Raw genomic sequence first — 12,029 nt, 5'->3', positions numbered from 1 at the left:
GTAATCTTTATTCAATCCCTTTCTTTCTAAAATCAAGTTTCAATCAAGAAAATCGCCGATGCTAGCAGAGGATGGTTTCGATCCATCGACCTCTGGGTTATGGGCCCAGCACGCTTCCGCTGCGCCACTCTGCTAACGTACAACCACGCGTTTTTCAATTCATATTTCAAGGGGATAAATTTTGGCACTTTCTTGGCTCTCAGAGATTGTGAATATCTTCCTATGGCTGTAAGAGTAGGAATACTATATTTATGTCCACACGTGGCTACACTCCACCTCCAAATACTACTGACTTAGAATTCACCTTCGAAAGACTTCTATCAATTGAGGTAGCAGTTTCCTTGAGCTCGGACAAGATGACTTTCCAGGTTATTGGAAAACCAAATGCACGCCAACGGGTACAATTTATAAAGGTGAAATTGTACAAGGAGGATTAACTTTTGCTTCTCTCAGCCACACTCGGATACCAGAAGCGTAATTATCTTAAAATGTTTGTTGTTTTTCAGTGAAAATATTTTACTCCGCAGCCGGGGGAAAAGGAAAGTTGCATTGGCCGGGAATCGAACCCGGGCCTCCCGCGTGGCAGGCGAGAATTCTACCACTGAACCACCAATGCCCTATCTGTTCACGGCTTTTTACTTGGCTTCATATAGTTATAATTATATTGTCCCTAAATCGTTAGTAAAAGAGTGAAGATGTATGTTCTTTTCCCTAGGATTTTCTTAAATCCAGTTAAATAAAAGACGATATCTAAATTTTCTAGGAAAACCTGTGAACTAGAAGGAAGCTGAAACTGCTGATACGTGACTCTTGGAGGCTTTTGAAAATGAAAAACACCTATAAATACCCGACATATAAAAATATCTTTCTCCATCCCTCCCTCAATTTATATCTTTAATGAAAACACTTTCTGAAAATCTCTCATTTAGGATGCAAGCAAGTTCGGTTAATTACTAGGCCAAAGTGCTCAATTCAAGTTTGAAACACCAAGTTACTTCATTTTGGAAAAAAGACCTTCTATTGTCCTTCTGTTTATGAAGACACAAGTTTGGCACGGAGGGTATTGTCAACGGAAGCAGGATAACAAAGAAAATAATAAAGGAAAAATATAATTCTCCCAATTCCTTCTCCTTACTTGCCTCTGGAGAGGATGACCACCAGTTGCCGAGGTCGCTGTGGCCCTTTGGAACAAAAAGCCAAAAGGGGCCTGGAAATAAATAAGAGTTATCATCTCTGTTTTTCAGGACTTTTCAGTTCGTTTGGAGAAAAAACCAACAAGAGAAAACCACTGACGATCAATGAAAATAATCTACTGAAATGAGTCTTGAGTTTGGGCTTTAGGAAAGTAATGGACTCTGATAGCCTGGATTATAAAGCATGTGAAAGCCAGGAGGTTTTTCACTCTAGTTTCTATCTCTTCACCTCTTCTTCAGAATAAAGAAGTTGTAGTATTTATTTGGCAGCTGTGATTAGGATGCTTTGAAGGGAAAGAATTGCAGAAAGACTTTTAGCAAATTAGGAGGTTATTAATGTTGCTCTTAAAGGAAGAATTTGGGCCATAAATTAGGTTTCAACAAATCCTAGCAACAGAATAATACATAACTGAACAGTATGAGAGATATAACTAAACTTGGTCAAGTTACCTAATTTGTTTGTTTACTCATACGTAAATAGGCCTAGCAGTAGTTGATTTACATTCCTCTAAGGACTGTAAAGGTATTGTAAATTTAAATGATGCCTATGAAAGCCTTGAAAAATAGTATAAAACCACCAGATAAATATTAGCTACTGATTTTTTATTTCATGGAACTTTTTAATGAACCACTGAAAGTCAGAAGTTGTATCTTCTATTATAAACAGAAATCTTCAGTATAATGATCATAGATGGTGCTCACGTTAGTTGTACTGAATTGGTTGCATAGTGTAGGCTCTTCTAAAACAAATATCTAAAGTATGTTCTTTGTGTATGATATAAAAATAATCTTTGCAATGTTCACTCTATTTCCTCAGATTTTATTTACCATTTCTCAAATGCTACCGCCTCAAAATGTCACCAGAAACCGAAAGAACAAAGCTAAGTTTATTGGACAAGAGAGAACACTATCTCAGAAGTCTTAATAGTGTCTCAGAGGGGAGAGGAAAAAGTTTAGCTATTCAGTGAGATTTTCAAAATCTGGATTTTTTGGTGAGTCAAAGTAGTAAGGACTGGATAAGGATCATGATATATTTTAGGATTGGTAGACACAGTTAGGAGGTGATTTTGAGGTAGAATGTTGTATTTATTATCTATTGCTGTATAACACATTGCCCTAAAACTTAGTGGCTTAAAACAACAAAAATCTACTATCTCATATTTTCTGTGGGTCTTAAATTCAGGAGTGGCTTACCCAGGTAGGGTGTCTCTTACAAGGTTGCAAACAAGATGTTGACAGAAGTTGCAGACATCTGCTTACTTGGGGCTAGAGAATTTTCTCCTCCCCCTCCCCCTCCCCTCCCCCTCCCCCCTCCCCCCTCCCCCCTCCCTCCCCCTCCCCCTCCTCCTCCTCCTCCTCCTCCTCCTCCTCCTCCTTCTTCTTCTTCTTCTTCTTCTTCTTCTTCCCCTTCTCCTTCTCCTTCTCCTCCTCCTCCTCCTCCTCCTTCTCCTTCTCCTTCTCCTTCCCCTTCCCCTTCCCCTTCCTCTTCCTCTTCCTCTTCCTCTTCTTCAATGTGTCCATCAATTTACTCCTCTGTATTCCTTAAAAACAAAATAAAAATCACAAGTTTAATACCAATGCTTTAAGTTGGTCTATATTTTCTTTACTTTTATTTGCCAGATGATCTTCAGTGCTTTCTGGGAAGAGATTCCTCTTCAACAGATTACATACAGGAGGGAAAAGCTGGCCAGCAACTTTATGAAAATAGTGTGAACTCTAGCAAAAGAGGTCCATTCCCAACTCAAGCCCCATGCCATAATCACATTCATCATTAGCAAAATGCACAGAAGTCATCACTTCCTGAATGGGGGCAAAAACTTTTACTCTCTCTTCATCACTTGTTGCCTCGACAGTTGTCTTGCAAATTCTCTTGAGGTTGGCATCTGTTTCAGGGAGCTCTCTGTACCCAACATCATTTTTATTTACTGGGTCAATCAAGCCAGCACCAGGAGTGGTCTTTGTCACAACTTTCTTATCTCCCTGGTTTCTTATCTCTCTGGCTGCTTCTGTGAGCTTTTCATCTGTGTTTTTCAAGACACTAGTTTTCTTTTTATCTGTTACTTCTTTAAGCCTTTTCATCAAAAATAATTGACTGCAACAAACACTTTATCTTCATTTTGAACAATTATGTAATTTTTCTTTGCTTCATTTGTGCCCACGTATACAGGAGGTTCATCAGGAGAATTCTTGAATTACCTCATGTGGGACTGAGTTTTATTATCTCCAATAAATGGTGTGGTACTCAGGAGTATTATAGTACTATTCCCACTTAAGGTTAAAATTTGCTGATTTTTTCTTCATTTTATGTTTTTTAGCAAGGACATCATAAGGACCCAGTAATTGAATACAAGGCTTGCGGACAGTGAATCAGCTGGTTTTTCAGGACCAAGTTCTTCATAGAACTTCCAGAAGTGATAGCAATCGTGAAGCAGAGAAAGCTTATAATGCTTTTCTAGTTCTTTTTAAAGATCACCAGAGATATAAGCTTCATTTACTCATCTTCACACCAACTGCTTTTTCACACTGTTGCCCCTCCCCAACCTGCCTGTGCTTCCTGCTGCTGCCAACCATTCTGGAGAATTCTCTTCTAAACTCAGTCACTTGGCTATTGAATTGAAACTTCAGTTCTTCACCACATGGGCCTCTCCATGGGGGTATCCTCCTGACAGGGCAGCTGGCTTCCATCAGATCAAGTGGTCCAAGACAGAAACTTGAAGAAGCTGCAACCTCTTAGTACTTAGTATGACAATGCCAACCTCCACATTATTCTATTCACTCAAAGCAAGTCACCAAGTCCAGTCCACACACAAGCGAGGAAAATTAGTCTCCATGTCTTGAAGGAGTGAACATGTTTGAAAGCAAAGCAAGGGCTGAAAGAGTACTGCAGGTAGTCTGGTAAACTGTCATCTGATGCCTTCTATTAAGAAGTTGATGGATCTTTCAAGAGATTCCTGGAATAAACAACAGAGTTCTCTGAATAAACAAAGTTAGGTGCAATTTTTATCTTTCTGAGCAAGAGTCCCCTTCTACTGGGTGTTAAAACCTACTTCCTAGTATTCTGAATTTTTTAATGAAGGTTTGGTTTGACATTTTATGGAAATGATATGTTGGCTTCTACATCGAAACAGATGAGAATATAACATGCCCTTATCAAATAAATATTGGAGTCAATAAATATGGTTATAATATATAAGTATGTCAGATACTCTAACTAGATGATATGCTGGGGATCGAGGTGGAGAATGAGACTCAAATGCTTGGCTCAAGATAAATCTAGTGAAAAGAGAAGAGCATATAGAAAATCTAAAATTGGGAAATCCATGTGTGAGATAGAGTAAAAATGTCATTTAGGAAAATCAGTCATCCAGACCTGATTACTACCTTGTGACCACCTGTTATAAGGTTTGGCCCTCAGATTTACTGGTAGAGCAAACTCAGTGAAATTACCACCTGAAGGGAATTAGGCCCTAGAAACTGATTCTCACTAGTAAGACTCACAGGATCCTGATGTTACAAATCAGAATACAATTTATTAATATAGAAGGGAGTTTATAACTTTTCAAGACTGGAATACTCATAGCCACAGTTCAGATCGCCTTGATCCTGGCCCTGAGGCTCTCCAGAGGCCAACTTAGTAATAAGAAGGAGGCCTTATGACATGCCATTGACAAGGACTGCCTCTTTGACCAAACTTTACTCAGGCTCCTCTGAGCCCTCCTCTCTGCTAGGCCTTAACCTTGGCCTACTGAGTCCAATTTTAGCAAGAATCCTGCTAAGCCAGTTTATTGAGAATCCCTCTACCCTTGATAACTAATCAAGCTCCTGTTTGTAATTTTCCATCCTCTGACCCCCCTCACCCTGCCCACTTGCTATAAATCCCCAGCTATCCTTGCTATTATTCAGAGTTGAGTTCAGTTGTGTACTGGAGTCTCTTACTAGCCTAGCTTGAATAAAAATCTGTCAGATCCTTTTTAACAAGTGTTCAGTGCAATTTCTCTTTAACACTATCAGAGGAAAAGAAAGTGAGGCCCTGCCCTGGGACAGAGCAACACCATTTGAGGAACTGAAAGAAGACCTCTGTGACAGGGTTAATCAGAACGGTTGCTTATTATTTTGTTTTAAGCTGGGGAATGTCAGGATAAGATTTGCATTTTTTAAAAAAAGCGTAATAAGGACACTGATCCAACTGAGAAAGAGGAGGTCTGGGAAGAAGACTAAAGAGGTTCATGTCAATACCCGGGCAAGACGTATGATGGAAGGAAGGAGGCCATGTGGTAATGAAGAGAAGAGGATACATGGGATATAACACTTTAGGAGGTAAAACTCCCAACTCCCTGATCGGATTGGGAAAAGGAGGGGCGGGGTGGGGGGAGGAGGAGGGAGGGGGAGGGAGGGGGAGGAGAAGAAGAAGTGTCCAGGATGGTTCCAGGTTCCAGGCTCAGCAGGGTAGTGGCGGGCAATGAATCTGAGAAAAACGCACGACTTGTTGTAGGCAGATAGGCAAAGGAACAGTCAGGAGGCAAAAGAGCGCCGAGGGTGAGCCTGGGAAAACGCCAACATTTTAGGGCCTTAGTGGTCCTCAGCAGTTAAAGACGCGGAAAGAAACAATCATAGAAGATAGGGAAACCAGAAGACTATGCATTCTCTGGTGCCAAAAAGGAGAGTGTTTAAATTAAATCTCTCGGTTAAAGAAAGTTGCCCATTAGGGGAATTCGTCCTCGTTCTAGAATTCCAATGGCAAGTTAAGGGCAAACGTATGCCACTGAAACTCTGTCAGAGCAGCTACTCTGTCTTCTTTATCTCATCTTGGGCTTGGAAGCCTTAACTGGTCTCAAGGCCGACTACACATGCCCAAGAGGAGAGAAACCGCATGCTCTTCATTTCTCCCCCTACCCAAAAGACAACCCAAGATCCTGACCCCGACGTGATTTGAACACGCAACCTTCTGATCTGGAGTCAGATGCGCTACCGTTGCGCCACGAGGTCACAGACATAAGTAGCCTTTCTTCTACATTAGAATTTAAAAAATGCTTTCTCCTCGCCCCAGGTTCTAAAGGTTTATTCCTTTTTATTGGTAGATTTGATCATTTTTCTCGCCACTATTCATAGCTTCGCTAATGCTTGGTGGAAAAAGATAAGGGATTAACCAGATTAAATATTAATCCAAAAAGCCCAAGTGCTCCATGTAGGGGAAACTCAGTGGTTTCTTGCGTTCGATCTTTCCACTTGTCGGAATTTTCCTGTTTTGAGAAAAACTGTGTACGTACTGAGTTTAGATCCGCAATGAAACAGGAGTAAGAATTGCCACGATGTTCGAACTACCACTTTTCCTATAAATTCACTAGACTTCTCCTCTTCTGAAAAAGACTACCAGCCTTGCCCTGCCCTGCGGTGTCAGGCCTCGCCCCCCACTCCCCCTCCCCTCGTTTCTCAGCGCTCGCCTGACCTCATTCTCAACCTGGTGAAAAGCTGCTTTATCCTCAAAGCCTAGCGTAGATGGCATGTCTTCCCGAAACCCTCACTTCTCAGTGGGATTTCGTGGGCCTTCACGTCTCTACAGTGTACACGTGCCATTCACTTCACAACAACTCGAAGCAAATTGCTAATATTTACCGAGTTCTTGCCATTTTCTACCAGCCCTATGCTCATAGATCTTCCTCCAGCCAGTGATTCTTAAAACGTGCATCAGTCGGGAACTTGTTAGCAATACAAGTCCTCGGCCAAACCCCAGGCCTACAGAATCAGAAACTCTGGAGGCAGACCCCAGCACTCTGTGTTTTAACAAGTCCTCCCTGATTGTGATGCAGGGAAAAGTTTGAGAATACTGCCCCAGCCTAGCCACCCGAAACTTTGCTCACTCAAAAAAAAAAAAAAAGATTAACTTTCAGTCTTCTTCCAGGATGGTGGAGGGGCAATGTGGTATTAGTTTACTGCCCTAGCAAAGGACCCCAGATTGAGTGGCTTAAGCAACAAGTTTATTTTCTCACAGTTCTGGAGGCTAGAAGTCCGAGAACAACCCTGTCAACAGGTTTGTAGATGGCGGTCTTCTCCCTGCATCTTCACGTGGTCTTTCCTCTGTGTGTCTGTGTCCTGTTCTTTTTTTGATAAGGACACCAGTCATTGTATCAGGGTCCACCCATATGACCTCATTTTACTTTAATTACCTTTTTAAAAGCCCTATCTCCAAACAAAGTCACACTCTGAGGTACTGGGAGTTAGAACTTCGACATATTTGGGGTAGTGGGGGAGACACGAGGACACAATTCAGCTCCTAACGGGCAGTTCCCAGGTGAAGCTACTGCTGACAATTCCTGAGCCTGGCATGGAGTGTGAGGATGGAGGTTCTGTGGTGTAAATCTCATAGCCTCTTCGCTTTTCCTACACGACCTCTTTAGGATTCAGCTTTCTCGGGTCTGACAAGTCAGCTATCACACTTCAATCGGCTCTCCAGATTACATAATTTTGTTGCTATTATCTCCTCTCCCGAACTTTTGGTTCAATTTGAATTTATGTTTTAGATTTGTTTTGAGTGGGATTTCTGGAGTGCACAAAAGTGAATTCTTGCCTTTCATCCACAATCTTTACCTGAAAGTACCGCAAAGCAGCGGTGGTTCCCTGAGTATGTAAAGCAATCCGGCTCTATCTTTTCCTCTCCTTCAGCTCTCAGCTCAAGCGCTCCTTCCCTGCTGTGGCCTTTCTCCCTGATTTCCATCAAAAGGTAAACTGAGGAACTGAAAGAAGATAAAGCACTAATAAAGCACTCTATTATTTGTTATTATTAGTTATAACTTCTTGGTAGTTACGTCGGTTGTAACTTTGCCGTACTTTTGACCGTTAGGTTCAATTTGTTTCCCCAGCTAGACTGTAAGATTTTTGAGGCGTTGGAAATGCTTTCGTTTGCAATAGTAATTTCAGTGTTACAATTATAGTTGAGATTATTTTCTTTGCACAAATTACCCAGAGCACCATTACTGCTGCAAGACCACGTGGCCTAATGGATAAGGCGTCTGACTTCGGATCAGAAAATTGAGGGTTCGAATCCCTCCGTGGTTGCTATGGGGTTAACCTATTGCTACTCAGAAACTACCTGAGGACATGCAGGGTGGTCATTCTTAATAAAACAATTTTCTTAGTTTTTCTTAGTTAAAGCCGGTAATCAGAAATCTCCTGCATGGTTATAATTCTTAATAAAACAATTTTCTTAGTTATACCTGAGGACATGCATGGTGATCATTCTTAATAACACAATTTTCTTAAAGTCGGTAATCAGAAATCTTGATAGTTTTATACTCCATGTACCTCCGCTCCACACCCTTTCCTTTGTTTTTGTTTCTTTTCACCCGTCCAGTGTCTGCTTATCTCTGTCTCCACAGTATCCACCAAACAGTCGGTTCTCGGTTCTCCCGGTCTGCTCTCAGCAAAATTTGGTCTGCGGACCAGTGGCAACATCCGGGAGCTTCTTAGAAACGCAAGGTTTCCCAGCCAGTCCCAGTTCCGTCTCAGCACTACGCTTGAACTACAAAATTAGAATTTGGGGAGTGGGGCTCAGGAATCTGTGTTTTAACCAACTACCCAAAACTGAGTCCTATACACACTCGAATGTGAAAACCATTCTGGACCTTATAGCTGCATAACGTCTCTCAGGTTCTTCCAGCCCACTCGACGATGGTGCAAATACCTCAGACACAGCCTTTCATGATTTAACGCCAACTACCTGCGTTCTTTCTTTTCCTTTTCTTTTTTCTTTCTTTCTTTTTTTTTTTTTTTTTTTTTTTTTGCAGGTGCAGTTTGCTTCCTCGGAGATGGGGTTGATTTAGTTATCTTTACAACGAGATTTCTCCATTGGACACTTAGTCCATCAGCTTACTTTATTTTTTGAATGTACATATTTTTTGTTGTTGAGATATAGTTGATTTACAATATTATATTAGTTTCAGGTGTACAACATAGTGATTAAAAATTTTTATAGGTTATACTCCATTTAAAGTATAAAATGTTGACTATGTTACCTGTGCTGTACAACATATCTTTGTAGCTTATTTGCTTTATACATAGAAGTTTGTACTACCTGCGTTCTAAGACTGTTACAACAGGGGAAATGTGAAGCTGCCATAGAACCCCGAGGGAAGTCCGGGCTGCAAGGGAAAGGCAAGAAAAACGTCAACAAATTTGCCAAACTGCCTTCTAACAAATGCAGGAAAATGGTAGAAGGTTCACCATCTGTAATCCTTAGAGAAATAATAGACCCAGGAAAAGAGCATTAATGATCTTAAAACCCTTAGGAATAGGTTATTGGGAAACAATATGTGTGTAGTCAGGTATCACCCCAAGATTATTTGCTAGTTGCAAAGAGAAAAAGAAAGAGCCCTGGGGGCACTACTTTATCTTCACCATTAGTGGGGTGTCCTGACAAGTGCCTCCTGATGTGAAGTACTTTATAAAGTGCACAGTGTCAAGCCCACAATTTTTAACCTGAATCTAATGTAAGCCATCAAAGGGTTCTAACCAATCATTTAGATTTAACTTCTAGTTTAGAGGAATAAACTAAAAGTTGCCATGAGGAGTCAGTGAGACAAATTCAGAATGTGGGACATTCTAGAAGAGGCTTGGACTTTTTAAAAAGTCAATGTCAAAACAATAACAACATCAACAGAAAGCTGGAAGCCTGTTCTAAACTAAAGGGAACTAAGGAAACATTACAACCCAAAACAGTGAATGAACTTTGGTGGGATCCGGGTAAGAGAAACTGGCTCCAAAAGACATATTAAAGAAATTGAAATAAGGACAGGGTATGAGATGTTTTTATAAAGAATTGCTAGATTTTTTTATTTATGATAATGGTATTGTGGTTATATGAGACATGTTTAGATGATACATGTTTATGTGTATAAGGTATGATGTCTTCAAATGAATTTCGTATGATTCAGCAGAAAAAGGCAGATAAGACTAAGAGGGCAAAATGTTAACAATTATTGAATCTGGGTGGTGGCTATACACATAATTCCCTATTCTTTCAATTTTTTTAAATGTTTGAAAATTTTTATAATAAAAGTTTAATTTTTTTAAAAAAAAAGCTTGACAGAAGCTGTCCTGTTTAAAGAAAAGCTCTGACGGAAGAGCACAGGGCTCCTAGGAGACAAAACAGAGGGTCAGCAGCAAGAAATCAGCACCCTGTGAGGAAGGGCAGATCCTTTATGCTTCAGGAGTCCAGGCTACCTTGACAGAGTGGCCAGAAAGAGAGCTGAGAAGGTTAGATAGATGCCCGTGATGAGGGCCTCCTATGCCATCTGTGATCTTCCCCTCCAGCTACAGAGTAATTTTAAAGACTTTAACGGAGGGAAGGGACCCAATCTGATTTGCGTTCTCAGATGAACACAGCAGTTAGTGTTGACATAGCCCTACCTACGTAATCTGCCCTAAACTACGTCTCTCGTGTTATCTCTCATTGCTGCCCCTCTCTGTACGCCTCCAAAAAGCAACATTCCAGCCAGACAGCACTGTCTTCCATTTCTCCCCTATTCTATGAGGTTTAAGTCTAGACCACCACTCCCCTCTTCAGTCTGGCTCACTCCCACACATCCTTCAGATCTGAGTTTAAATATGATTCATTCCACATATATTTACTGAGTGTCCATTTGCCCATTCAGAAGTAATAAAGGTATAACAGGAATATTTCTTTGTGAAACTTGGAGTCTAATGAGTGACTCTCTCCAGGCAGCCACCTAAGATATTCATGACTGGGATCTACACTCCTCCTGTGGGCTACGACGGCACAGTGGACCTCTCACTTGTCATACTCAATGGTAAGTGTTTACTTCTGTAATTGTTTATTCTAGAAATCCCTCAGAAGAGTGGCCACACTTTTCTTGCTCTCCACTGAGTGAGCAGCACCTAGCCAAGTGTCTGGCATGCGATTGTGCCCAGAATAAAAATTTTGAAACAATGAAGAAATGAATGAATCTGTTCAGGGACAAGGGACCGGAGGCCAAAAAACTTCCAAGAAGTCGTTGCAGTAACTCCTATGAGAAACTGTTAGAACCCTATCTAAGAAAGTGGGTCTGACGGTTGGGAGGAAGAACCAGATCTGAGAAAAAATTAGGAGGTTGAACCAGAGACCTGGTAACCTGTGGGCTGTGGAGAGAAAATCAGAGAGAGGACGGATAAGGGGAATTCTGAGTCTTTGGGTTTGGTACCTGGGTGCTCCTGTCAAAAATTTGGGTTGTTGGAGGAGTTTCAAGTTTTGGGGGAAAGGATAGAGCATTCGTTTGGGGATGTATTGCTTTTGAGATGCCCATTGACATGCAAAAAGAAATAACTAGGACAATTGTGTCCAATTCTGGAGCCCAGAAGAGAGGTCTGGGCTGGAGATAATTTTCAATCCATCACACATAAGCTGTGGTTTATCCATCATGCCCTGTCCTTCTTCTGTTCATGGAATGAAGCTGTTGATGAAAAACAAAATCTTCTACTCGCACATTGATACAACCACATGCATACACATACAGATAAGATTGTGATAATGGTTGTGTAGTTTCAGAAAAGTGGAGATCCTGGGGTTATGTTCTTGCTTTGGAGGTGGTCTTTGCAAATATTTTTAAACATTATCCATAGAGTATCAGATAAAGTTGTTTTTCCTCTTGTGACAAAAGGCCCCGTGCAATGAAGTGGATCTGATTCTCAGAAATATTTTCTAATTTCCTATTTTATTCAAAAATATTCTATCTACTGCTTTAAAATATTTTTAGCTTTACAGAGAGACAGAAGATGGGGTTCCCTGTAGAACATTTTGATAGATCCTCATTCTTGAATTTTAAAATGAGGGTTACAATAGCTGCT

At 40.9% G+C, this 12,029-nt stretch overlaps 4 non-coding genes and 1 pseudogene across 4 annotated transcripts; 1 reads left to right on the top strand and 4 right to left on the bottom strand.

Moving 5' to 3' along the window:
- Positions 1-62: 62 nt before the first annotated feature.
- On the bottom strand, positions 63-134 carry TRNAM-CAU (transfer RNA methionine (anticodon CAU)). The gene has a single exon. It is a non-coding gene; the product is annotated as a tRNA-Met (tRNA).
- A 411-nt stretch (positions 135-545) lies between these two features.
- TRNAG-GCC (transfer RNA glycine (anticodon GCC)) lies at positions 546-616 on the bottom strand. The gene has a single exon. It is a non-coding gene; the product is annotated as a tRNA-Gly (tRNA).
- A 2,137-nt stretch (positions 617-2,753) lies between these two features.
- Positions 2,754-3,764, bottom strand: LOC101279472 (histone PARylation factor 1-like; annotated as a pseudogene).
- A 2,343-nt stretch (positions 3,765-6,107) lies between these two features.
- TRNAW-CCA (transfer RNA tryptophan (anticodon CCA)) lies at positions 6,108-6,179 on the bottom strand. The gene has a single exon. It is a non-coding gene; the product is annotated as a tRNA-Trp (tRNA).
- A 1,994-nt stretch (positions 6,180-8,173) lies between these two features.
- On the top strand, positions 8,174-8,246 carry TRNAR-UCG (transfer RNA arginine (anticodon UCG)). Its single transcript has one exon. It is a non-coding gene; the product is annotated as a tRNA-Arg (tRNA).
- Positions 8,247-12,029: the final 3,783 nt, after the last annotated feature.

This window comes from Orcinus orca, chromosome 10 (assembly GCF_937001465.1).
Source record: "Orcinus orca chromosome 10, mOrcOrc1.1, whole genome shotgun sequence".
Lineage (NCBI taxonomy): Eukaryota > Metazoa > Chordata > Mammalia > Artiodactyla > Delphinidae > Orcinus > Orcinus orca.
Note: the sequence above shows the minus strand (reverse complement) of the source record. Positions and strands in the feature narration are given on the sequence as shown.